General features: G+C 40.6%; 1 protein-coding gene across 14 annotated transcripts in view; it reads left to right on the top strand.

The window, feature by feature from the left end:
* RTKN2 (rhotekin 2) overlaps positions 1-27659 on the top strand; it is a 189808-nt gene that overhangs the window by 8133 nt on the left and 154016 nt on the right. For 4 of the 14 annotated variants that reach the window (XM_085229334.1, XM_085229335.1, XM_085229329.1 and 1 more), the window contains exon 4: positions 3473-3639. The exons of 7 other annotated variants lie outside the window; for them this stretch is intronic. The gene's annotated coding sequence lies outside the window, so the exon portion shown is untranslated. Of the gene's footprint in view, positions 1-3472; positions 3640-6147; positions 6255-11196; positions 11309-26937; positions 26981-27659 lie in introns of all 14 variants that reach the window. 3 more of the 14 variants (XM_085229330.1, XM_085229332.1, XM_085229333.1) reach the window with 3 other exon arrangements.

The following is a 27659-nucleotide window of genomic DNA, read 5'->3' as shown; positions in this document are numbered from 1 at the left end:
GTATTGGTTCATTTTATTGTGTGTAAATACACTGCAGAAACAATTTTGTCTTTTGTTCAGTGTTACTCAGCATGATTTAATTCTTGTAAATCAAATGAATTGAGGGGAATAAGCAGCCTGCTGTAGTCTGTCTGTGAAACAAGACCTTGGAGGGACACGTGCAGCTCCCCAGGAGTCAGAGGGCAGTGAGGAAGGAGCAGTGTGTGCTGCAGAAATGAAACCCTGCAGTCCACCCATGCTGCAGACAGAACAAGTCACTGCTAATGGCAGTTAGCTCAGTGACAAGGTATCCTGACTGAGTCTGCTGTCCCGCGTGTGCTACAGAGATCAGCAACCTGTCGCTCTTGGTGGAAGTGATAAGATGTAGCACTAGGGCAAATGGGAGCAGATCTGGTCAACTCTAATACATTTTTGTATTTGGGAATGAAAGCAGGAGTCCAGGGATGAAGTGGCTGTACGTGCAAGTAATTGTGTGACTCCTAAGTGACTTCTAAAAGGAAAATCATTATTTAATTATTAGGAATACAAACTGTTAGCACAGATCTTCCGTTTTGACTGAGCTGTATTTGACGGGGACAGAGAGAGCAAAGGTGATGATAAGTCCTGGGATCCAAGAGACCAATCTATAACGTAACTGAAGGCAGAAACAGTTCATTAGCTGCTTTGTAATGACAGATTTTTATTTTGTGTACAAAAACAGTTGATTAATTATCTTTTACTTCGATTAGGTCATCGCAATCTTCCTGTGTGAATCTATTTTACTTCAGTGGTGACATATGATTACAGTGAAAAAAAGGGCTTGATAACAAGAATTTGGTTGTTTTAGTATAAAGATATTGTGGTGTAACCAAAAAGATAAAATGAGCTGAATCTGTGTGCAGAATTTGAAAGCTTCATGAGAAGCACAAGTTGAAAATGGCCGTTCTTCTGTTCTGCTGTATGCTGTGCATTTCTTGCAGTATTGCACCTTTGGAACAAGGACAGTCTAGATGCAAGAACTTAAAAGACAATTGTGGTCAATCACGTTTTAGTAGCTTAGCACTCTGTCCCTCCTCAGCTGAGCTTCAGGAACCAACTGGAGGAACTCTGCTCTCATGTCCTGTGGTGAAATGATACCTGTTAGCCTAAGCCACCTTCATGTTCTTGAGTTCTTCAACTGTTAACCTTACCACAATTTATCAGCTGTCCTTAAGCCTAGAAATGTCTTCATCCTATTCAAGCTCGTGTGAGCAGAGGACATATTTCCTAAGGCCAACATTTAAAAATGCTTTCACCTTTCAAAGAACGCATAGAATTTGATGAAGTAAATTTTATTTATGCTTTTTTTTTCCCTTTTTTCTTCTTCTTTTTTTCTGTCTGTAAAACTGACGGTTGGTTCTGCAAGTGATCTGGAGACATACCAAATTTTGTTGGGACGTAAATGTAAGCCCAGAGTCAGTGGAGCATTTATGAAAATACTTTCTGGAAAAAGTTGTACTGGCTGAAAAGGAGAAGCTTGCATTCAGCTGACATCACTGGAAGATGCACACACAAAGTGAAAGTACTTTGTGGCCTTTAGGCTTCTGTTCCTGTGGTACATGAGGTTTTATACTACACAGAAGATTAAACCCTTCACTTTTCTTGGTAATAGGGATTAAGTGGGTACCTCTGAACGATTCCTGTCTGCTCTCTCTGGAGTATCCCTCCATGACTTAGAGGAAGTGCTGTGCCAGGAAGACTATTTGGATAGAAACACTGTAATACAGGAGTGATTAACTGATGGTAATTTTTAAAGAGATGACTCCAGTAGTTCCTACTTATCTAGATCATAGAAATAACCTGAAGGAATATGTTCACTAACGTGAAATTCTCTCTACCAGCGTTTGGTAATAGGTTACTTACGCTTGTTTACTTCAAACACAGTGTCTTTTTCTCTAAACTTTCTCTCTAAACTGGAAATCAGATTTTCTTCTTATTTAAGTGTATCGGAAGTGGCTGTTAATGTTGGTAGGATTGCGGTGATCTTAAGTGAATGTCGCCAGTGGAAAATCAGGCCCAGTGCTTTTTGTGTGTTTGGCCAGAGGAAGGAACATTTCCATTTTCCATTGCTGATTGAGTTCCTCTAAAATCTTATCTAGTATACAGGAACACTGAAGCTGTTTCAAGAATATATTCAACCTAGTTCCCTACCACACAGGAAAATCATGCAATCAAGTTCCTCATTTGAGTGTGTTAGGAGAAACGTAGTTCCTGTCTCCTCCCTTTGACTGCTTTGTCCTAGATTTGGAGTCTCTGGGATTCAAGCTGTCTGCCACTGTGTGTGAGGCCACAGGCATCTCTGTGCTGGAGAGAGCCGCCTCTCCTTGCAGCCTGTTCTTTTGGGTGCTACTTTGAGGGCTGAGTTAGAAGGCTGGTGAATGGCTTGCTTAGTTATCTACGTGAAACCAATAATGTGGGTGGGCTGCATGAGGAATTATTCTTCATCCTGCCCAGACTAAGCATGACTGGAAATATCAGAAATCCCACAGGTACTCAGTTCTGGGTCCTGTCTGCATGCATCCACAGCAGTGGTCTCCAGGAAGCTGGATTTGGCTGACTGGAGGATATGGGTTGCATTAAAAGGCCATTCCCTGCTAGGATATTAGGAGCAGCTGCAGAATAAATACTCGCAACTTGCTTTCATGTTGTATTGCACAGGGCTTATTCTCCCTTTGCTGCCTTTGGACTTGATGATCCTTATGAGTCCATTCCATCTCAGGATATTCTGTGATTTATTTGCAGATGAACTTCTCTAATGCTGCTTCGTTCTGATCCCAAAGCCTTGATTTCTCAGTAGACTCTGCTGTCTGTGCAGCAGTGGGTTCACCAACTTTCCTACTGGAAATTCAAGAGGTTTGGGAGAAATGAGTGATCCCCCAAATTGACAGCTCACTTTTCTGGCAGTTCCGTGGATTTGATCTGGCCCTGGTCTCAGGGACAGCTTGGCAGAAGGTTAGGGAGGAAAGCAGCACTGCTTTTATTGTGTTTCATGTGCCGTAGGCTGCTGATGTTAGGTGCTGAAAGGAAAAGTGTTATGAGAAGAAGGTTGTGGGTGAGGGAGAATCATTGCTATCAAGTGAACTAGGGGGTAGGACGCTGACATCTTGGCACACAGGACAGGCTGAAGAGAAGGAATGACTGACAGAAATAAAATCCTCTTAGTCCAGACAATGTCAACCTGTCATCGTGAGTTCAGTAGTTATAGAACTGCAAGCCTACTGCTGCCTGCTTTGCAAAGGGCAGATCATGAATTACAAGGCATAGCAGAGTACTTAGGACTTTGAGGTGCTGACAAGCTGATACCACCCAGAATAACTGTGGAGAGCATGGTCGTGGCCCATGTGAGATAGAGTTTTAAAAGCTGAAAAAAACAGTTAGCAAGCATGTCACCCTTGAAGACAGCATACAGCATACATACTCAAAGCTAATACTGCCTTGCTTTCTGCCTCCACAGCAGCTGCATACATGTGTGCAGCCCTGGCACACCTGGGAATGGCGTAACCATGCATGGTAGAGCAAAGGACTGGAGAGTGATACTACCAAGGCATGTAGAACCCTCACAAGAGAGCCCATTTTGGGATGTGGAGGCAATATTGTGGGTCTGAGAGATGCAGGACTAAGGTAAGAGAATGCAGGAGCACACTGATAAGGGCCACTAAGTGAGGAGCCAGAAAGGATTTTACTGTTTGTTGCTTGAGGAATGGGGCAAGGAGTGATAGATCAGTTTGGGAAGGTAATGGAGTATCTAGTTGGGCTGGAGTAATTTTAAAGTATATCCAGAGTTTGTGGTTGATCCTTGACCATATTGGAAATGTTCTGGTATTCTTCAGCAGTACTTGTAAGCATCTGGCAGTCTTGGTGTCGGGCAATTGAATCAGTACCTAGAGCACTGACCATATGGCCTTCTTGTTTGCCATACACACCTGCAGATTTAATATTTTTCTTCTGAAGGATATGGCACTTTCCCATCCTGTGGAACAATGCCTCTCTTCTGCCATTCTCATGGAGATGTGTGGGGATGATATCACTTCCTAGCAAAGCACTGGTGAATCACTTTGTTGGTGTTCGTGAATCATTTCTTTGCTACCGTTTTCTGCACTGGTCTTAATATAATTTCCAAAAGCAAAAATCATCATTTCAGAGTCCTCTTACTTTTTGTTAAAGAGACAGTACCGAACTTATCTCATTGCCTGACTTACCAAACCAAGTTCCCATTGTGCTGCAGCTGAAGTTATTGCCACCCATCCAGTTCATTTCCTCCACCGCAGAGGCAGGCTTGCTAACCACAGAGTGAAGAGAGGGAACATATATGTTTGTCTCAGAGGCTCTCAGGTGGCAAGTCTGATCATTTGGATTAAAGCTGTCCATTTCAATTGCTGGACATTTCACTGGACTGCTTGAATCCAAGGTACTCTTGCTCACTTTTATTGTTCTGCTATGGATCTGATCACCTCTGCACAGGGGCAGAAGCGCTCTGAATTGCCATGGGTTGGTGTGCAAATGTTCTTCTGCTAGACACTTAGTCAAAAACTTCCTATATTTTTTTAGCTATTAGGAAGTGTAACTGGTTGCTCAGATTCTCCATGAACTTTGCGGTGTAAAGTAGGCAGGAAGCTGGAGTAAGCAGCTTGGTTTAAGGGATAATCAGGCGACAGGCTGTGTAGTTGCTAGTTGTGTTGAGGTAACATCAAGAGTCTTTGACATCCATCTTATGCATTGGCACAGGGCTTTTTTTTTCTAGGGGAAAAGGAGTGTGAATAGTGTGAACATGATTTCACAAGGGTAAAGGCACTTGTGGTTTATTTTTGGCAAAGCCTGAGGCTGCTTTAAGTAGTTGTTATGACACCAACTAATCCTTTGGCAACCACAAGTTCAGGGAGCTGCACAGGCAGCTTGGAGGTGCCTTTGCCTATTACCTTGTTGGATGATGCAAGCGCGCCTCAGTCACAAAGATCCAACCTGTTTCTCTGATCCAGCACAGCATGTGCCCTGGCAACTCTACTGCTGTCTTTGGAGGCTATTTCCTATTGTTTTGTCTTGACTGTTGCGCTTCACCATTTCTCTGTAATACATTACACATTGTAAGCAGGTATATGTAACACTTCCCAGTAGAAATTTAAAGTGAAAATTCTTCCTTGGAGGTCAACATGCCATGTGGGACATGGCCCATGTGTGGGCAGCATCTGACAGATTCCTGCCACTGTCACCCAACAGGCTTGTCAGAAATGACAGCACCTGCCTGTGGATTACACTAACACAGCATTACCAGCCAAAATGGGAAGCATTAGCAACGTTGTTTGCTTTGTGTGTTCATATTCCTGATCCTTCCTTGCTATGATGAACGCATAATAAATGTCTGCACAAATGTGTTAGGATAATGGTATTGGATACTGTTAACTTCTGAGCAGCCTACGTGTAATTATTGTAACATAAAAGCAGCTCAGAATATTGCTTGAGAGTTTTTCAATTATCCATGATTCTATATGTTTAGACAGATAAGGAGGTAACCTGTCTGAAAGATTTCTCATTACAGAATTAGTGGTGAGGGTCAGATCTTTCTCTGGAACTCTGGAGTCTGTTCTCATATTTGCAGCACGCCTGTGTGCTGGAGAATTTTCAGTTTTCTTTATCATTTGTGATGGATGAAATCACTTGAAATCTTTTTTTTTTTCCTTTTTTTTTTTCCCCGCAAAAGGTTCTTTGGCTTTTTCTGCCCATCCTGCAGCTGTTAGTGTGCTTCGTGTGTGTTATTTGCACTCAGTAGCAAAATGCTATTTTGTGCCCAATAGGGATTGGCAAAATAGCCGTTCATTTACCCTCTCTCTAAGCTTGCCTTCAGTCCAAGCTGCTTAATTTTCCATGTGGTCTGGTGTCAGCCTCCTATTGTAAATTATCTGCCCTCATGACCCACAGCCTGATTTTTCTTACTCTGCTCAACAGAGCTACTGATGACTGAGTTTAAGAAGTCAAGCTAGTGCTGAGAGAATACCTGGGAGTATTTTTTAGCAGTGTGATTTGTACTTACTTGGCGTGTTTTGTAAGGCTGTTTGACTCCTTCCTGCCCTGCTTTCAAATACACGACCTTGGAAATTGGTTGGTTTGAATTTAACTTCTTTTTCTCATCTGCAGTCCCTGGAGAATTCTGATCGCAGTGCTGGCTTGTGGCTGTGCTGAACTAAGAAACAGTTGAGTTGAAATTTCCAGACTAGAAGATATGACTGCTTCTATTAACCTTGGTACCTGTCTTTTGCTTTTTTTTTTTTTTCCAAACAATATCCAGCGATGTCTGTCTTACCGCATTGTGTATGGTCAGTGTTTTTGAAAAATAAGCAATTTCTTGAGTACCTATTAGAATTTATGAAAGTAATGGGTCCTCTTCCACTCTAAGAGCATACGTTTTTCTTCTTCTACATGTTTAGTATTGTAAACCAATCATTTCTTTCCATCAGTATGGGAAAAATTTTGAATAATGTACCATGTTATAGAAAAGGGAAGGAAAAACTCAACAACTGTGTACTCTGCCTGAAGGAGCTTTCAAAGTATGGCGAAATTAGCAAATATGAATTGTAGATCAAGAAATAAGGAGAAAAAGGGAGCAAAGATATGGAAGCTAAATTAAGATGAGATTGTTCAAAGAGGCAGGAAGGAGGATTTGGAGCAGCAGAGGATGAAAGATGCTTTATAATAAAGACTCCGTAGTAAGAGTCAGCATTGCTGTCTGAACCTCCCCTGGTGCAACTTGAAGCCATTCCCTCTCATCCTATTGCTGTTACCTGGGGGAAGAGGCTGACCCCCACCTCACCACAGCTTCCATTCAGGTAGTTGTAGAGAGCCATAAGGTCACCCTGAGCCTCCTCTTGGTCAGACTGAACAGTCCCAGTTCCCTCAGCCACTCCTCCGGATCCCTCACAGCTTTGTTGCATTTCTTTGGACACACTCCATGGCCTTGATGTCTTTCTTGCAGTGAGGGACCCAAAACTGAACACAGTACTTGAGGTGTGGCCTCACCAGAGCTGAGTACAGAGGGACAGTAGTTTCCCTGCTCCTGCTGGTTGCACTATTTCTGATCCAAGCCAAGATGCCATTGCCCTTCTTGGCCCCTGCTCACACTGCTGGCTCGTGTTCAGCCGAGCACTGACCAATACTGCCAGGTCCATTTCCTCTACACAGTCTTCCAGCCCCAAGCCTGTAGCATTGCCTGGGGTTGCTGTGGCCAAAATGCAAGACCAAACAGATGTATTCTCTTCCAAACCTGTCAGGAATGGCCATGCAAAATGAATTTTGGTGGCTTTTGGGAAAGCAATGCTGCATGTGCCATAGGTATCAGCAGTTTTCTACAGCCAAGTGCTGGGGCTGTATCTGCAGCTCTCTATTTGATAAAATCTGGGGCATCTGAAGGGCAGACAGGCTATGCTGGTGCTTGTGTATCTGCTGGAGAAGGTGGAGGTGTGCCTCTGCTACATGGGGAAATACTGATGTATGCTGAAACTCCTATTACAAAGAACGCTGGATTGCCTTTAAAAGGTTATTCACAAAAGAGGAAAAACTAACAATGAACTGAGCAATTAGCTTGTCTTTTACTTTTCTAGGTACTCTTAACAGCTACACATTCCTCTACAATTTAAAATTAGTCTTGAAGATGTTGAAGCATTAATTTGATATCTTTACACTCTTCCTGGCTGATTTAAGATATACTCCTGGAGGAGGGGTGTTTTTCTTCAAGTTAGTTACCCTTTATTATTGTTACTGGTCAAATTAGGCTGTTATCTGTCAGAGATCACAAACTGTCCACACATCTGATCATATTTACATACGTGTTTTCATTAATTGAAAGATGAAGATACATTGAAAAGTAAATGAACTTCGATAGCAGTTTGAGTGAGAAATCAAATCCAGGTTTTCAACACATCAGTTTTCTGTTAGATTTTAGTGATACGCATAAGTTTGTGGGTCATGTCTGCAATTCTGCATGTACTTCAGTGTTTGTTCTTGTTCCGTATGTGCCTTTTCCTTTCTCTTTCTGGTCATCGTTTCAAAAACATCAGCAGAACCATGGCTGAGCATTTCTTCTGCTCCCACCTGTGCTTCGGGGTGGGCAAGAGTAACGTTGGCAGATAGAGGCCTCAAGGTCCTCTTGGATGCATCTGGATCATTTTATTAGGGAATCCACTGAGCCTGTGATCAGTCTGAGTGCAGCTGATGGTGAGCAGCGCTGAGATACAGTACTGAGCTGCTGATTAAATAGGTGTATTTCAGAAGACTTGAAAAATTAGATGATTGAAGCATCACTCATAAGCCACAGCTTCACCATGAGGACTTCAGGGCAGCCACGGCTTCACCAATCTTTCAGCCTTTGACAAAACTGGGATCTTGAAGGTAACTGTGGGTGGTCTTCCTTGGTCTGATTTCTAGAAATTTGGTACATCACTTTCTAGTTATGCAGCTGATTCTCGTGTTTGTATGAATGACTATTTAAAGAATGAAAGATCAGATGTTTGTTGTTTCATTTCAACATAAATCAAACTTTGTATTCGCATAGCAATTCTAGTTTTGCCTCAGGAATAGCTTTAGTATTGCTAAGTGTCTGGAGAGTATTGACTACAGAGACATGGTTATAAGCAGGCTATAATAGTTTCTACTGCTGTTAACAGTTCGTAGAAGAAAGGCAGCATTATTCATCAGTGTTTAAAATGTGCATGACTTGCATTGCACAGAAGTCAGATTGGGAGAATGTCAGATTTTTTTTCTGAGATTCTGCCAGGAAAGTCTTCAATAACTGGAGAAATTCTTTTCACTGGTGAAATCAACATGCAGCACATTGTGTTATTATAATTGCTTATAGCTCACCATGAAAGTTGTCTTTGTATGTGTGGATGTACGGCTTGTACTGTTTTGTTTTTATTTATTCTGCATTCTCTATTATAATGTTCTTTCCTTTTTTCCAGACCAGAAAGATTGTTATTGAGCTTTCCACAAAGCTGAAATAATGCTGTGTGTTAAAAAAATGTTAACAATTTGAAGAAGTTATAAAAATTTATAAGTTGACTGAATACTTTGGAAATTTCTGCATATTTTAATATAAATAGGTAATGCAAATGTTTGTTCTTTGCATTTAAAGGTGGGTCTCTGTTTTCTAAAGGTCTTGTATATAAATTTGATTCTTACAATTACATTAGAACAAAACCAGTATTTTTTCAGATTGCATAATAGGAAAAGTGTATTTGCCAAAGACACAGAACATACGTGGTTATCTCTGAATGTCACACAGTCATGAAATTTAACATAAAGTAGTATCAATTGTTTAAGTGACTTAATTAAATGATGTTAGGGGACTGCCTGTTGCAGTCAGCTGAGGTCTTGGGTTGGCACACAAAAGGAAAAACCATGCTGCATCTGGCTGAAAACTAGAGGAAGTGAAATTTGTATAGATATCCTGACGTTCTAGATCGCGCTGGTAAAACTTGCATATTCACTTTCAGAAAATCAAAGAAATCGTGGAAGATGGAGGAGTTATTTCAGATGGATTTGATGTAGCGATGAGCTCAAGCTATATTCGAAACTGTAAAATAGAACAGAAAGATACAAAAGAGAGAGAGAAAGAGTAGAAAGTGGTGAAAGGGAAGAGGTGAGTTTCAGATGACAGTGAGGTGAGCAAGGACCTAAATAATAACGATTTTAACAAAGATTAGTTCAAAATGTTAACAGTTCAAAAGTTGTGGTTCACTGGAGATGCTATCTGAGAGGAAAGATATCAGACTGCTTGTTGGGTTTTTTTTTCGTTGGTTGGTTGGTTATTTTGTTTTTCACTTTCTTGGTTGGTTTTTTTTTTTTTTGGTGGGTGGATGGTGAGGAGTTAGGTAGCGGCATGAATTTTGGGTGGTGTGCGAAGTAGAAAGGGTTTCTTAATTCTCCCTGAACAAGAATGAATGTTTGATAGTCTAATGCAGCTTCTCCAGAAACACCACAGCCATAAGGAGTAGACCTGGAGAGCAGTAGTTTCAGTGGGGTGCCCTGGACTGCATGCTGTGTGCAGCTGGTGTGATTCCCCTGTGCTGCTGGGAAACTTGGGGACTGCTCTTTGATGCAAGCACAGCACTGTATGTGGAGAGACTGAGGGGCTGTCATAAAAAGCACACTCCTGCTACAACTAACATAGAGGCACCCTGTGAAACCTGAGGACAGCAGTGGTGGCAGGGCAGGAAATGCTCAGAATCTACTAGTCTGTGTTACAGAGGTTGGCAGAACATACAGCCCTAAGGAATACAGCAGGTGAAGAGGTCACAGTGATCTGTACTGCGCAGTAATCACTCTCAGAAAGAGAAAATGGAGATGATTGGATGGACGGATGCGTTTGAAAAAAATAAAAAGATGCTGCCCCCCTAACATACATCTTAGAAGAGTTGTGGGACGGTTTTGTCTAATGAAACAGTGCTGACCAGTGAGTAAGTTCACATGAGAAGGGACATAGATAAGGTAACAGTAAGTTCTGCAGTGTCTGCCTTCTCTTCAGGGTAAAGAAGTTCCGAGGGAAGTTGGCACCTGTGTTGAGGCTACTATACTCCAGTATTTCAGGATAGATTCTGTCGTGACATTTTTGAAGGAGCTAGCAGCGCTGTGTAACATCAGCACTAATAAAAAGTGTGCAAAACTAATACAGAAGAGTCTCAGGTTTGGGATATGCTGCTTTTGTAGGTCTTTCTTCCAAGACGTCCCGATATGTTCTTTGTGACTTGAGAAGCTTCCTTGGGCATTGTGACTGGTGCCATGAAATAACATTGCTGCTAGATGGTGATTTGCTGTGCTTGTAATTTTGAAAGACTGCTTTCCGAATGGTATCATCGTGGTTAATGAATCCTTCCATGGTTATGCTCATGAAACTGAATTAAGTTCAGGAATCTGTTGATTCTTCAGTCTCTTGTGAGTGGTTTCCATTGTAATATTCTCTGGGATCATTCATTCTGAATGCTAAAAATGACTGATTGGTAGCAGGGAGTTATCAGAGACTCATTTCCACGTTCCTTGTCAGTATGCCACTTCATACTATCTTTATTCTCAGAGCCTGTCATACGAAAGTACAATTTTACAGAACAGAGACACAGAGAGAATTAATGATGTAAGTTTGTGTAAGGAAATATGTTGCAGAACTGATCTTGGGTTTTCTTGGTTTATGATATTTAGTCACTGGGCTGGTTCTCCTTCTGCTCTGCAGCAGTTACTTGCCTTTCTCGTTGAGGCTCTTGGTCTTCTCATCTACCACAGTCAAGAAGACTGCCACAGATACAATGATCAGGTGAGCCTGAATGTGACAGATTTTTAACAAATGGCCGATGTACCTGAGTATAACATGTTTATGTACGTCAGTACTTTGAAAACACTTTGTCAACAAGAGCTATTATCTTTGCTACAAGCAATAAGCATGCATAACAGTTTGGCTTTTGAACTTTGGAAAAAATTATTTGCTAATAAGATCTTGGCTTATGAAAGACAATGAAATGCATGAGCACAACACAAACTTTTTACTAGATCTTGTCAGCAGTTATGAAGATAAATTTTAGCAGTGTTAGGATTTTCCAAGCCTCTTTCAAAATGACTGTGCAGCCTTGCTAAATTTGCTGGTTGTCGTATGCCTTTCTCCAAGAACAGTTGGCCTTCATTGCTTCTGAGCAATATTTCCTTGGAAGCTCTAAGAAAACAAAAGGCAACCTAGGGAAATCTGAACAGATCTCTACTTAGAGATCTCTACTTAGAAGCCAGCCACGTTCAATCTGTAGAGTATGTGGAATTCTGTAGAATTCTTTTTTTTTTTTTTTCTTCCTGGGGAAAGGCATAAGAGGGCAATAGGTGCAGGCTGGGGAGGGAAGAAGCAGTGCCATGACCCTGCAGCATTTCTACACGTTGAGTCACGGAGTGACATTTAAACAATTCTCACTGTACCCAGTATGAAAAACTTTGATGCTGATCATACTGCTGGCCGTTCTTGAAGAAAGGTTAGGAGAAAAAAAGTCAAGGCACCAAATCCTTAGGTAGCCTTTCACATGTTTCAAATGTCAAGGAGTCTCACCAGAAAAACCTCAAGCCAAGCGATTATTTAATGCCTTTTTCTTGGCTCCAAACTTCACATCTTCAGAGCTAGTGGTTTCCAAAACCACAGTTATTCAGTTCAGTGTGTTCTCTTGACCAAATATCAGTTTGTTTCCTGATTTTGTTTTTCTGAAATATTTTACATTCAGCAGGGCAGAAAGGCCTCCCTAGTACGTGGTGGAGCAACGAGAGCTGTGCTCTTTTTACGGGTTAGTTCTCTCAAAGAACAGTTCTTCATGCTTCTGAAGACATTGCAATTGAAGTAATTAAAAAGAATCATTGATTTTTGAGTAAAAGGCAGAATCGTTATGTGCTCTTGGTTTTTTGATGCTGTGTGTTCATGTAATTCCCTATGAGGTTTAATGAGAGAGCTGTTTGGTGGTTTTTTTTTTGTTTGTTTGTTTTTTTTAGAAATATGCTCTGCTTGGAATGTTGTAAGGTTTAATCAGTGTCTTATTACATAGGAAGCTCATACACATTTGTTTAGCTGCTAGATAAATGGATTGGTACTGACGATGATTTTAGAGGATAATAGGTTGTTAAATTAATGCGAAGGGCCTTGTTGTTTTGCTTTACTGGATGTTTTTTGATGACTGAGTTTCCTGGGGTGCCCTTGTTAGGGCCTATGCTGGTGGTTTTCCCTGTTATTGCATAGGTATTAGGTTCAGTAGGGATCTGGAGTAGCTTGCTCTGGGATTTTAAATATCAAGAGAGAGATGCCAGGCAGAAAATCCATAGCCTTGGAAAGCTACAAACTAATGAAATTGCACACTGGAAATTAAATGCATAAAATGTTCTTTCAAAAGTTAATACATTTATCTAGATACGTTATCCCAAGTGGTACATCATACAGGTAAATAAAATACTTCTATAACAGATTTGAGACCTGTGGAAACTCAGCATTATACTATTGTCCCTGCATCCTTTTGCTGTTCAATGGACAGGAAGATAGATGTGTGCAGGTTTATTCCAGAGGCTCCTTTGCACTTTGGCTCCTGTTGTCTACTTTGTGTTTTCACTTTGCTCTCCCTTATCTCCGTAATTTTTTCCCTGTACTCCAGTAATTCACTGTGTACCTCTGATTCGGCGTGGGTTGTCTTAGGCTGTGGTCTGATGTAAGCCAGTTGTGTGAGGGTATCCCTTTCAAGTATCTGTACTTTTAAAATGGTACAGATCATTCAAAATGCAGAACGTAGATGTGTGAGTATGCTAACAACGTTGCTGTTGATTAACAGATGTTCAGATCACAAGGTGACTGAGAACTGCAAAGTGTCTGAACTAAGGCTGTCTTTTCAGTGGAACTTCAGCCTTGTTTTGCAGATGTGCTGAGACAAGGTTTCGTTACATAATCATGTAGGATTTCTTTTAACCTTCTAGTACTGGAGAGCTGGATAGGGAGCTGGTGCAGCCATTGCTGCTTGCATTGTGACTTGATGTGTGGCTTTGTATCCAGTTGCACATGACACTGCACACTGTGTCAACTTAGCCTTGGATTAAATTAAGCTTAGTCACAGTGCACATACTGCGTGTGGTGCCTGTAGGGAAGCAGGTAAACATCCTTGCTACTTTGCTTTTGAAATCATTGATGATAGATTGCATTGCTGAAGTCAGTGATATAAGATCAAATTGACATCCATAATTACCTGTGAAACCTCAGAATTTCATGTTCCAGAATGTGAAATGCAGCTGGTTAGCTTTCCACACTTTGTTTTCCAATATGTCTGGTCCAGTTTGGATGCCTTGTCCCGGAGTGGGGAGCAAGTGCTGTACCACATGTGGATGAAGTTAATCAGTTTGCAAGTATGTAGTATCCCATAAATTTCCCATAAAATCCTTTGAGTCCTCATAATATTTGCAAGATGCTATAAAATGTTTTGTTGCAAAGTGTGTATCTGTTTGTTCTCAGTAAGAAACACATAAGTTTTTTTGTTCATGCTTTATTTGCAAGTTATATGATATCATATGCTTTGTTCTTCTGAAAAAAAAACAGAAACAAAAAGAAACTGTTTAGCAGCAAGATATTGTTCTTAGAACTTTGACAGTTTGCATGGAAACTACTTGCTTCTTGTAGACAGCTCCTGAGAGACTTGCAGTTATGTTAGGCAAAATGAATGACTTAATTATTTTCATGAAACTTGAACCTTCAGCATATTCCTCCTCCCTCTGAATGTCAGGCCTTATGTAGTCTTGATTTTCTTCCTGTACAGGGTGCGATGAAAAAGAAATTATTTCAGTTAAGTGAATAATTCACACACGGTAATTTGTTTAAACTTTCTTGTTTGCATCACGTTGATGATACAATTGCTGGGATTTATATACGTTTGATAATTTCTGTAACTTTTTTTTTTTTTTTTTTTTTTTAACTCTGTGTTATCAATGCATAACAGCGTTTTGTGAGCCACTGTTAATCACACTGGTGGATTGATGGGGTTTGGCTGCTCTTGGTGGCAAAGACTTGGTGGCAAAGCACAAGCATTTCCAAATAAATGGTCCTGAGATAATGTAAGCTTCACTTTCTTTGAAGTCTGCTCTGTGAAGCTCAGATGCTGGCTTTAAGTGCGTTCGCTGGTAGAACTTAGTTACACAAGTATTTGTGAGTTGTACAAAACAAAGGGGCACCCGGAATGCTTGAGGTAATAGAATGCAGGAGGCGGTCAGCACCGTAGATTTTTGCTCTCGTGCTGTGGTGAGCTCTTTCTGTTCTTAGAGATGTGTAATATGCAGAATATTCATATACATCTGAGATGGAACTTACACAAGTACTGGAAGAGTCACTGGTTTGCAGTCTGCATCTCTCAGATTCCTTTCCAGTCTTGCACCTGCTTGCAAGTGCTTTCTGCTCTTCAGACTACTATTACCAGCTGGAGCAGATAAGGACAGTGTAGGGTACTGTAGTGTATGTGATAGCTGTTCACTGTGACTGGTTCCTTCTGCTCACACCAAAAGATGGTTTATACCTTTTTGCCTCCTTCATCAATCTTACGGCTCAGGCTAGTAAGCATTGATTGAATTTCTTCTTCATGCTTTGCAAAGTCAGAGATTGCATTGAAGAGGAAGTGTTCCATACTGTTGTTGAGAAATCTGGCATTTGTATTAGGTGACAGAGCATGTTACTAAGTAGACTTCTTGAAAAGGATCCATGAGGATGTAGTACTATCATTGTGTGTTAGAGTGCTACAGCCACAGGTGGGGACTAAGTTGATACTGGTGACTACCTGATACAGTGAGTACCTGAGCCAGCACTTCAGAACAGTACAGACAGCTGTTAAAGCACTACGGGGTCCTAGAGGCAGTAAAGATTAGCCAAGGCATAAATGCTTTGCTGTATTACACCCTCACTGCAAGTCCTGGGGAAATGGCAGAGGCTTAATGATGAAGTCGTGGCCCTACTAAATGCATCCTCTTCCTCCTTCTGAAGGCCTCAGGCCTCCCATTTAGCAGCATGTAGAAATATCTTTCAGCCAATACACTGTGAGCAATCTTCATGGCATTTGCCTGCTTAGCTTTAACCTTGTGTTTCTGAAAGAGGCTTTAAAGGGCATCCGGTAGCCCAAGGATTCAGTGCCTTCCCGTCTTTTGGAAACAGATGTGGTGTGAATGGGCAGGACAGGGTTAGGTTTGTTCAGGGGCAAAGAACTGATAAGAGACACCTTTATACCAGAACTATTTTACCATCCCTTGTGAAGTTCAGGGCAAAGTAGGTAAGGAGTATGTGGACCTCTAGATATAAAATGGGGAAGGGAAGAGCCAGGCACCGAGACATGGAAATCTGGATTGAAGCTGGAATAGGGGCACAGGGTTTGTAGGTAGTATCTTGAAGTGGAGGGATGCTGAGAGAGATGGTGGAAGTGGGATTTGGGAGAGAAGGAAGAAGGGTACCATGTACTTGCAGGACTATGGTATATGTTATCTGGTACTTGCACCTGCATTTGAGACATTCCTGTGTGGGTCTGGAATTTTGGAAATGTCTGTTTATTCTGTCTGCCTCCGTGATTAGAAGGCCAATTTAAGGCTTTTATCTACTTGGGGAAATCCCTGCAAAGTAGGCTAGGTTTTGAATTTACAGCCTACTTAAAGACCCAACAGTATACACAGTGTAAATTCACACTTCAGCTTACTTCACAGGAACTCCCCCGCAGAAACAAACCCTCAGAGTCACCTCTGTACCTCAGTCTGATGCTAAAAGTGAGCGGAATCTTCTCAAAATGTGGGCCTCCAATTCCATTTTTATAGCTGGGTTTTTCTGCCTTTCTTCCTGCCTTTCTTCCTGCCTTTCTTCCTGCCTTTCTTCCTGCCTTTCTTCCTGCCTTTCTTCCTGCCTTTCTTTCTTCCTGCCTTTCTTCCTGCCTTTCTTTCTTCCTGCCTTTCTTCCTGCCTTTCTTTCTTCCTGCCTTTCTTCCTTCCTGCCTTTCTTTCTTCCTGCCTTTCTTTCTTCCTGCCTTTCTTTCTTCCTGCCTTTCTTTCTTCCTGCCTTTCTTTCTTCCTGCCTTTCTTTCTTCCTGCCTTCCTTCCTTCCTTCCTTCCTTCCTTCCTTCCTCTCTTTCTCTCTCTCTCCCTTTCTCTCTCTCTCCCTTTCTCTCTCTCTCCCTTTCTCTCTCTCTCCCTTTCTCTCTCTCTTTCTTTTTCAGCAGCTGTAAATCTCTGTAGTTTGCTGAGGTTGGAGAAGCTGGGCCACTTCACATTGCCCAGAAGCCGACCCTTTGCCTCAAGTAACCTTTTATTATCAATTAGCTGGAGAATATTTTCCTTTTTACTGGCTTCATTATTAAGCTGTTCATTCACTCCTACCCCTGCTGATGTCTTTTTTTTTTTTTTTTTTCCTTTTTTTTTCTTTCCTGTGAATTTTGTGTTGTGTTTTTCCTCCCATGTAATTTCCTAATAGTGAACTAGTGACAGAGTGGGCTGCTGGTATTTTGTCTTGTGGCTGGAGAGGTCAGACTGCTTCTGATAGAGACAAACACACCATTACAGTAAACTCACAGAAAAATTTCCTTTTCAGCCTGAAAGGAGAAGGAAACAAACACTCCACCAATATGCTTTCAAGAAATTACTTTTGTGAGCCGGACTGTATATTGGCCTGTTTGATAATATTCTGTATAAAGAATTAAAAAAAAAAAAAAAAAGGAGAAGATGTATTTCTTCTCCTTTTTCTCTTTCTCTTAGGAGGTTTGGCTCAAGTCTTGGCTTAGGTCAGATTATAGTCTTGCACTGAAAACGCCAATTGTTTATGCTGTGCATGAGTGAAGAAATGGTCAGTGCTGATGTCCAGCTAGAAGAGTAAAAGAACATAGGGACTTAAACCTTCAAAGTTACCTATCTGCTTCTAGTATTTAGGAAAACTTGATTGTTGGCAGGAAGAACTTAGTGATAAAGCAGATGCATAACAGAGGGAGAAAGTACCTTGCCCGTGAAGGACAGCATCAGAACAAACATTCCCTGCTTTGCCTCTTCAAAGCACTTATCAAAACCTGTACGTAGTAAGGGTGAGACATGAAAAGCCCATGAGACACTTTCATTCCCTCCTCTTCTACTCATCATTCGCCAGTGTTTGCAAAAGCATGTATGATTGCCCAGTTGTACTGTAGCAGAAGCCCTTGGCACTGATACCCTCCTGGCAGATTGCTGCCCTATGATGTGGTGCCCTCTGGGGAAATTCAGTCCTGCACATGGCAGTCATGCAGCTGGAAATCTCTTTGTATTCAGCCTGCTTTGTTCGCTGGATGAGTTCAATACAAGTGATTTTTGTTTATTTTTTTGTTCAAATGCATGCCTGGTGAAGACCGTTTTCACCAATGAACTGAAGTAATGATTTCTCTAGAGATGCCATGCTGAATTAGTGCTGTGCTAAACTGTATTTATGTGTTTATGATTTTTTTCATATTTCTTAGAGTTCAATTTCTCGGAGTATTCCAAATATATTTCAAAAAATAGAATTTTGCACTTTGTAGTGTTCTAATACCCACAACAACCACAAAGTCCTATGTGTTCACACTATGTATTATTCACTCTTCTTTTGGATGATGTGTTTGTATTCACTGGAGAGAACAATGATTTATGTAAGTGTCTAACACATATGCAAGCACCACTGTCCTAGTATTAATGCAAGTCACGTGTTTAATAGATGCCTTTGTTCTTTTAAGCATCTGTCTTGTTTTTTTATAAGCTGGTTGTCCTGATCATTCAGAAAGTTCAGTGTAATTAGATATTGAAGGTTGGTAGCAGTAGTACTGGGTTCTGAGCTACTAGTGTAGATAGTTTTCATGCTTGCTGCCAATTGCATGAAAACTACGGCCTACTATCTGGTAAAAAAGAGCTAAAACTGACTGACCATCTCTGCAAGACAAGGAAACATTCCCTTCAGCAGATCTGAGCAAATGTAGAAACACTGCCCCCATCTACTTTTTGGCAGTTTCATTTAGATTTATTAGACAACTCCAGGAGTTTAATCTAGTAGTTTGTCGTGCAGGTGTATGTCAGCAGTGTTGCAGTGTCAACTGTGTATGGAATAATTTATAAAATTATAGATATAACATAACATAAAATGTGCTCCCTGCTTCTCAGTGCTTTTCTCAGTGGGGAGATAAGGTAACAGGGTATTCTCACTGTTAGCTGTGTGGACTTAGCTGAATACCCTGTTGTTAGAAAGACATGGATAAAATTGATCTAAGTGTTGAAGGAATAGAACTGCGAGATAATAAATATTTATGTCCCAAACTTGACGTGGTATCATAAATCAATAAATTCTGAAGAGATTTAATTCTTCTTTGTGCCTAACTACTTAATCTACGGCACTACTTTTAGTAAATTTACTTTTGTGGTAACTTGAGCAGTCTTATGCATTCCCTTTCTAGAGAAAAATGTAGTTGATTTCCTCTTCAAATGCAGCCCAAACTTCCTGTTTGCTAAATTAATAAACGAATATCATGGAATGGAACATTTCATTGCCTGAGCACTGTGATTTTTTTGACTTTGGCATTTGCTGTCCATTATTAAAATCAATGTTTATGTTAAATAAATAATGTTTTCTTTTTCCTACCATTCTATTACTATACTTATACAGTTTTGCATGTAATAAAGCTAAGTTGTAGAGTAGTTAGAAGTTTAGTTAATTTAATTGTGGGGAGTATATTATCAATTGAAAAATTTCATTGGAAAGATAACTTTGTATTTGAAGCCAGTCTGTGATTTGAATGAACATCACAACGTCAGTTGCAGACCAAGAAAAGAAAGTCAGTTGATGGGTGTGCAAACATAGGCCACAAACGTTGCATGTACTTTATATTCTCCAAACTTTTGTGCACTGATGTTTATTATTTATGTAATACTTATAGGGAAGAGACTGTCCTCCTGCTGCTCTTGCTCTGTAGTGTATCTATCTGTATCACATATAGAACTTGTTCCAGACAGCCTGGGTAATTTATGAGTCTTGGAAATAGGATCCTATAAGGAGTTGTACAGGACAAACTGCTTTAAGTATTCTCTTAAAATGTTCACTTTATGTTGTGTAACAAGCCAATTTCAGTTAGTGACTTCTACTTGAATGTGGCTGATCTTCTTTTACAAGTTGTTTGGTGAGGGATATTCTCCTCAGCATGAAGTGCCTAGTGGAGCAGTCATTGGCTGGCACTGGCACAGTGATTCGACTCAAATGGAGATGCTTCATCTTTCCAACTATAGCTGACAGGCATTTGTTGTTCTCCCTCAGCCACAGGGTAGGTACAAGCTCAGCCAGACTGGTATCTCACTACTTCTGCAGTCCATGTGCCAAGTCTATGCTTAAAGATATTCCAATAACTCTCGTCAAAATTTCTGTTTAAAAAAAGATATTGAGAAATTTTTTTCAGAGGGGAACAATCAATGAATTAGCGATCAAAAGTGTTAAATGAAGAGTGACGTGTGTCTCTTGCAGTCTTCACACCTACCACCTACCATAAGGTTTTTCAGAGGCTGACTGTGCCATATTTCGTCTAGCTACCTGCTTTATGTGCTCAGAATGAAAATGCAGAAAATCCCTTTCCCCCCAAGGAGATAAAGGGCTATGTCACACCGCACAGCTGAACGTTTCAGAGCCAGTCAAACTTGATTCAGTCCCTGAACCTGTTCCACTGGTGCTTGAACTGCCCTCTCATAGAGGTGGCAGAAACTCACAGTGCAAAATGGGAAAGATCACTATAGCACAAGGTCCGTAGGTGCAAATGTTGTACCTCTGCATAATGATATGGCTCTCTTGGTCATTTCTGCTTCCTGTCAATGCTGTTGTTGCCAGGAGTACCCCAGCAGTCTCTTTTGTGCTGTGCCCCTTTCAAGAACTTGAAAACTAGCAGAAGGGAGTCTAGCTGTTTTGACACTGGCTGAGCCATGTTCTTCCCTGCCCCTTCCGCATCTGTGCTGCCAAGGAAATAAATCAAAGCTGCATTGAAAGGGCAAGGTTACAGGTGTTATTCTAGACAGAAAGTTTCATGCAGCATGCCAGATCACAGGAGAAATTTCATTACTTGATATCCAAGACCTTGGGTCAGTGGCTACTTTTCTTCCTCTCTGTTTTGAAAATGTGCACAGCATGATATTTGGCAGTGGCCTCACTGAGTGTATATGATACACATTTCCACACACAGGTAAGCTGTTTTAGCACATGTGAGTATCATGTGGAACACCTGTGCTTTTATGGTCATTAATATTAGTGTTGCTTGATTACTTCTTTCATCTTAGTTTTATATGGTTACTGTGTCAAGAATTTAAAGGGATTTTTTTTCTTTTTCATTTATCTTGACCATTAAGACACTTCAAAAAGAAGACCATCTAGATAGGATGTATCTCATCCTACGTGAACTGTCTGTAGACTAGGAACCTAGTCCAAGCAAAATGTTTGGACTCGCTTGCATTCTCTCTCTCTCTATTCAGTGAAGATAGCCAGAGTGATTCATCTGGTATGTAAGGCAGTGAATCATATAGGGATATTGTCCTTCTCTGTTGGTGATGAGGAGAGCTCAGATGACTAGCCTTGGCTAGGTATTAACTTCAGGCTAAAAGAGATGTGTTTTTCTTGCTCAAAGCCAGGGAAGTATAAGTTCAATTTCCAGTTAGCAAAGTTCAGGCACTCTTTATGTTCATTTTCACCTAGAGTGCTCCAAATATTTTAATGGCAGCTTTTGCCCACAGGGAAATTGATACATGGCAGATGCTTAAGCATACCCAATGCTCTTCTTTGCCACATCTTCAGTGAGCATTGCTTGCATGACGAGGCACAGACAGAGATTCCCTTTTGCCAAGACTGCAAAGGCAATTTTAGTTTGGGCAGGATGTATTTAGACAGCTAGAATGGAAATATCAGTATCTAGTACAAGGTGGAACTCAGGTGAACTCGGATTCATCTGTCAGAAGCCTCACTCCTGGCTTTTTTACACCAGCAGTGTATCTAGGTCAGCTACAGGCTGGAGTTTTCCTTATTGAAGCACTTTTCTTGTTGGAAATAAAAATGTACTTGTATGAATATACTCTGGACTGAAAGTTTGTTCTCCTTCCTGTGGGACACACCTATACTTTTTAGATCACTGTTGCTTTTTCACACTGGGCAAAGTGGGCCCCCCATCAGAGCTAAAGGGACCGTTTATGTTCCTGGCTAGCACGGTGCAAACAGGCATTTTGTTATCAGCAAGCACTGGAGCATAGTTACTTGTTATCTTTACAGTTTATGCAAGATCTCTTTTCTCTGAAAAAAAAAAAAAAAAAAAAAAAGAGGGCTCCTGTGAGTCCTCTTCCACCGTGGTCATGTTATTTCTCATGCATAATGTGAAAGATAAGTCAGGGGGCTTTAGATATCATCTTCTTAAGAGAATGAAGCTGAATTCAGTACGGCTGTCTGTTGTAATTTAATGTGTAACAACTGCAGCACAGATATTATTTCAGTAGTCCTGTTCCTCATCTTTTTATGCATATGTAAATATTGTCTTAGATTATCTGATTTATGTAACTCAAGCATGCACTACAGTATCTGTAGTGTTGTCATTCAGATCTAGGACTAATTCTAGAGATAAGCTGAATCATTTCGTAATTATGAGGAATCACGCGGAGGTATCTCAGTGCTTACAGAGGAGTGTCTTGCTGTACCACACTCCAGAATTCTCAGCACAGCCAAATCTTCTTTTAGTATATTATAGTTTAATTAGCTCCAGATCTTATATTCTGTTTCTCTGGGGTTGTACAAAAGTAAAAAGAAAAAAAAAAAGCACCACCACCACCAACAAAAAAAAACATGACATAAAATAGGAAATGTAAAGAAGTAATTGTGATCTTTGACACATGGATTTGGTACCATCTGTTAGCATGACTTCTAAAGTCAGTATCAAATGTGTTTGTTGAGTTGGATTTTCATGCTGTTTTTCATAACATCTCGCTTCGTTGTGAAGCTGTCAGATATAGCTCCCTTGAGAAAGCCTCCTTGCCAGTCTGATACAAGTGGCAGAAGAGTGGCAGAATCCTCTCCTGCTTAGAACTGCCATGCTTCCAGAAACCAGTGACACTGTTTATTTACTCTAGCTAAAGTTCTATCCCATGAAGTCTTTCAACAGCAAACTCTAATTGGGCAGTGAACCAAAATATCACCCCAGGGGAGTAATTGCCATGAAAATCCTTGTCAGTGTTTCCTCAGGTGTGTTGGGGACCTATGGACTTCCTAAGCCACTGAGTGGAATATTTGTATTCTATTTATTACAATATTACTTTGCAATTAGCTTGATCTGTTTTCTCCTCTATCAAAAGTGTTGATGTTTCTGAAATTTCATCCTCTTTTTTGCTGCTTTTGTCTTTCAATAGCAAAGTGTTGGAAGGGACTTCAAGAGCTTATCTATCCAGAGCTGGCCAGCCTGTGCCTTGGAGGTGTGTGTAGCTATTGAGCATTTCAGGGGTGCCTCTCACATTTGGACAGCATCATGTACAACGGTGTCTGTCCTGACCAGGGCATCTGAGTACTCTGGTTCCTGTCTGTGTCCCAACCATCATCTTGTGTGAAAAAAAAAAAAAGTTCTAGTCAATCTCTCCTGCCTATCAGTTCTTCGTGGACTTCTCTTCAGCTTACTGAAGCATGTGATACATAACTCACTGATCTCAGCCGCACAAACACTGCATGGTTTGTTAGATTGACTGCTACAGCACAATCTAGCTCTTCATTCCAGTGTCATTTCTGGATCTGTTCTTAAAGACCTCCACTCTGAACCTTCTGCAGATAACCACTCCTGATGCTTCACTATCAACTTTTTGAAAGAATTCCTTGTGAGCGTGCTTTCACATGTCAGGTATTAGTTATCATGCTTTTCTTGATTTTCCTACTGGTATTTGGAGGCGCAGTATACCACTGTATACCACTCTGGTGCCGTCATTGTTATCCAGCAGTCACATCTCAGTCAGCTCATCCATAGAAGCTGCAGAGATTGATGATATCAGGCTGTATATATTTCTTACTGCTTAGCATTTTCTAGTCTCATTTGCCTTCTTGGTCATATTTTGATCATACAAGTTCAGGAGAAGGAGAATGGTGCAATTAAGTGAGGTCAAGATTAATCTCTTGAAACCTGTACTAAGAGTAACCACTACCCTCCTAGAACAGGAGCAGAAAATAGCAGCTTTGGTCACTTTGTATGATGATGATTTCAATAAGAATGGGAAATAGTACACTTCCCTCATGTCTCTTGCAGCCTCTAGAGTCAATGAGTGATCATTTTGGTTCCTTCTCAGATTGAGGAGTGAATGACTAATGTCATTGTGACTGCTGCCATCTAATTTCTGCGAAAGAATTCTCTGGTAATTCTCATGATTGGCATCATTTCCCATCATGTGCAAGTTGTTGGACAGAAAAGACCTTCTTTTGTACTGTCATGGTATGAAGAAGATATAGAAGTCCTGGGTTCCTAGAGCAATTCAATGTATGTGAAGCATGTATGAATCAGTATTCTGGTCTTCTTGCGCAGCAACTCATGATGAGTGATCTATTTCTACAGTTGCTAATTATATTATGTTAAAAAAATACTTGGTGTTGAAGTGACTTTTATGCAAAGTTTCTGTGAAGTTGTGATTTAAGGACTTATAAGGAAGGTATTACTGAAATATTTTGCTTTGAGTCAATATGACCCATTTCAAAACAGTTTGTTGAGATAGATTGCAGCTTGTTGCTTAACATTAAGCCTAAACGATCTACCTGAACTGCTGTGGTGTTTTTGGGACAGGTGACTTTGTATTCTGATTATCTCTTACAGCCACCCCCAGCTCTCTATTACCTAACCAACAGCATAATGCAGTCTGTATTCTTACCTGCACTACTGGTGGATCATGGGAAAAAGCTTGGTCAGAAAGCCTCATTCTGGATGGATAAGACGCATCGTTTGTCAAATTGGGTCGAAATAAAATGTTCTGCTTTGGTTCAACCCATTGAAATGAAATGTTTCAATTCAAGATTACCAAAACATTTCATTTTTCGTCAAATCGTGGAAATGAAATATTTTGGCACTTGCTAATGTCAGAGTTTGAAGGTGAGGGTGTGAATTTCTCAGTGTTGACAGGAGAGAATCCCCCCTTCCACATAACAGCAGATGTTCTTACACAGGCCTGCTGGGGAGAGGTGGCATTCAAGTGATGAAGAAATAGGAGTCTGCACCATTCATCAGCCTAGTGAGAAGGCAGCTCTGTGCTCACTTTGAAAGAAGCCAGTGCAAAAGTTACCTAGATAAGTAAAAATTACAAAACACTTAGAGTAACAACATTTGAAAGTCAACAGGGAAAAGATTACAGTAGTATCTTTGGAAGGTTAAGAGGACAATGCAAATACAAATGTGAGAAATGTGTACGGAGCCTAAGCTTCTAGCATAGAACCAAATCAAATACTTAATTGGCCTGTTAGAAATTTGCAGGGGTAAGTCATAGGACTGGGGTACCAGCACAGCTCATTCTAGAAGGATGGGCTTGGAGAAATGAAGTGTTTGTAATATAATTGAAGATTATCCATACTTCTTCTGAAGTTGATGAATGAATGTGACAGACCTAAGTTAGAAAAAGAGCAGTCTCTTTGATGGGTGGGTATAATTTAAGCCACTTCTCTGGGAAGAATGAAAAGAAGTTCTTGAGCAGTTGGAAGTATGCACTTTGTAGCCAAGCCTTGGTGGCAGTGGGCACTTCAGCTAGGTAATGGTTGGGAATGCAGCCTGGCAAATACCTCAGCGTCCCACAGTCTTGAAATACCTAGAGGGCATTATGTATCACGGTGTAGAAGTTACTAGGAAGTTATTTTAGTTTTAGTAAGGATGGCTTACCTGCGGGTCTAAAGAGGGGAATGTTAGTAAAACTGAAAATCTACTTAAGAACGCAATTTGTATTCCTTGACAGATGGTGGAATATACTGTCAGATTGTCTATACAGAATTAGATTGTAAAGTAATAACACATCTAATTGCTAGGAATAACTAATATTAAAATAATGAGATTTCCCAGTTTATTGGTCAGCTAGCTAAGGAAAAAAGAATGAGCGGTAGATAACAGTAGATATTCAACCCCACGGCTGGGGGTTGGAACTAGATGATCTTTAAAGTCCCTTTCAAATCTAGCCACTTTATGACTCTATGATATTATATAGACATTCTTGTTATCTCAACTTCTATCTGTTGATCTTTGTTATATTCTCTGACTAGATTACAAATTTAAATCTAGATAGTAAGACTGGGTAGTTTCACCCAGTCAAAGTTGCCTGGTTGGACAAATATCCTAATGAGGCGATGAGGTAAATAGACAAGGTTTGAGAACTGGGAAAAATTGCACAAGTAATAAAATCATGGCGCGGGTCGCTTAAGGATAAAGTGGAATCTTCTTGACTGAACTTTTATAAGAACAAGTATGTCGGGTATTTTTCAGATATGGTCTAAGTTACTTATTCTGCCTCAGAGCAAGGGAAGAGACTGAATAATTGCCTCACATCTCCTCTAGGGATGGATTTTTAAGTTAGTACTTTGGGAGGACTTGTAAGACCCCTGCTTCTCAGGTGGAATAAGGGCAAAGGTAAGCACTGAACTGTGGAAATGTGCATTAGAGCAGGTGTACATACAAAACATGTTTTGCATTGTCCCCAAGGAAGAGAAGTATTTTTTTCTGGTCTGCAGAACTTCAGACAAGGATTCCGGATGCTCCAGGTAAAAATAGTGCAAATCATCCAGTGTAAGCATTTCTAGAGACTGCAACACATTATCTGTGAGTCTCTTCTTGCGACTTAATTTTATTAAAGATTTATGTTCCAATGGTGAGGAATGAAGAAAGAGCATGTAATGAAAGTGAGCAGTTCAGGTCACTCCTAGGCAATGCATGGTTTTAATTGAGTAACAGATCATGAGCTATATTTGTAAAGGTTATACAGCAGTTTCAAAAACAAAAGCATTTAAGAAAACCATGCCCTTTTGCAGACCACTGACAAACAGAAAAAGAGCCAGAGTTCATCAATAGATGAGTCAGTACTTCTATATCCTTCCCTGAGATACCCACATAAAATTCTTGCTGGCTTCAGCAGGAATTGTGGTCAGCCAAAAAAAGCATGTTCTCTTGGCTCTGCTCTGGCCTAACTTTGATCTCACAAATTCATTGGCAATTTTTGGCAAGTAAAGAGGAAAGGCTGTCCTAACTGAGAAGGTGCTTTAGCTATCCTCTTCCTTCTCCCTTTCCTTCCTTTTTCTTGCTTCTGCTTACCTTGTGGCCAGGGACTTTCTGTCCATTTTGTGACCACAAGGCTGGCCTCACTGCAAAGCCTTGGTTTCTGAGTGACAGCCATAAAACTTCTTGCCTTTATTTCTCCATCTCTGCTTTCTTACAGAGGACTTTGCCCTTGCTGCAGGGATGGCTCATTTGCTTGCAAGGTACAGTGTGATTTGCAAATTATGAAATTGCAGTAGTTTTATGTACTTTTATATTGAATTATACAAGTGCCAATTTAATTGACTGCGTGGAATTGCAACTAGCAGTTCAGCAGCTGTTTCACAAGCCATACTTGCAGTAGGGGAACCTCAGGCAGATGGGTGAGATGAATGTTGAGAAGTGGGAATCAGCGTAGTCATCCCAAGAGAAATCATCCCCGTTTGTGAGTCAAAGCCTTCAGTCTCTTGCCTGAGACGAAGGGAATCTCCCAAGGCAGCTTATTTTGCACAATCTTATCAATTAAGATCAAATATCATGGTATTAGTTCAATAGATACACGCATATATATACACGCAATAAAACCTCACTGAAATTCACATTTAGCTCTAGCCAAAACACAACCCAAACCATGATCCAAATAGCCTCCTTCTCAGCCCACCTTCGTTGCAGTTCTGTTTCAGTGGCAGATGCAGCACGGAGAAGATTGCCTGAACGCTTAATTCAGAAATTTACTGTTTAAGGCATTACTTGTATGAACACCAGCGTAACACATAGAATACCAATGCCCTTAATTTAGTAGTTTTGTCTGAGTCATTTTCACTGTGTGGGAGGGCTGTGAAGACACTCCACCGAGTGGAGAAACTTGCTGGTGCTGTCTATCCAATGAGATTATTTTTTAAA

This window comes from Meleagris gallopavo, chromosome 8 (assembly GCF_905368555.1).
Source record: "Meleagris gallopavo chromosome 8, MGAL_WU_HG_1.1, whole genome shotgun sequence".
Lineage (NCBI taxonomy): Eukaryota > Metazoa > Chordata > Aves > Galliformes > Phasianidae > Meleagris > Meleagris gallopavo.
Note: the sequence above shows the minus strand (reverse complement) of the source record. Positions and strands in the feature narration are given on the sequence as shown.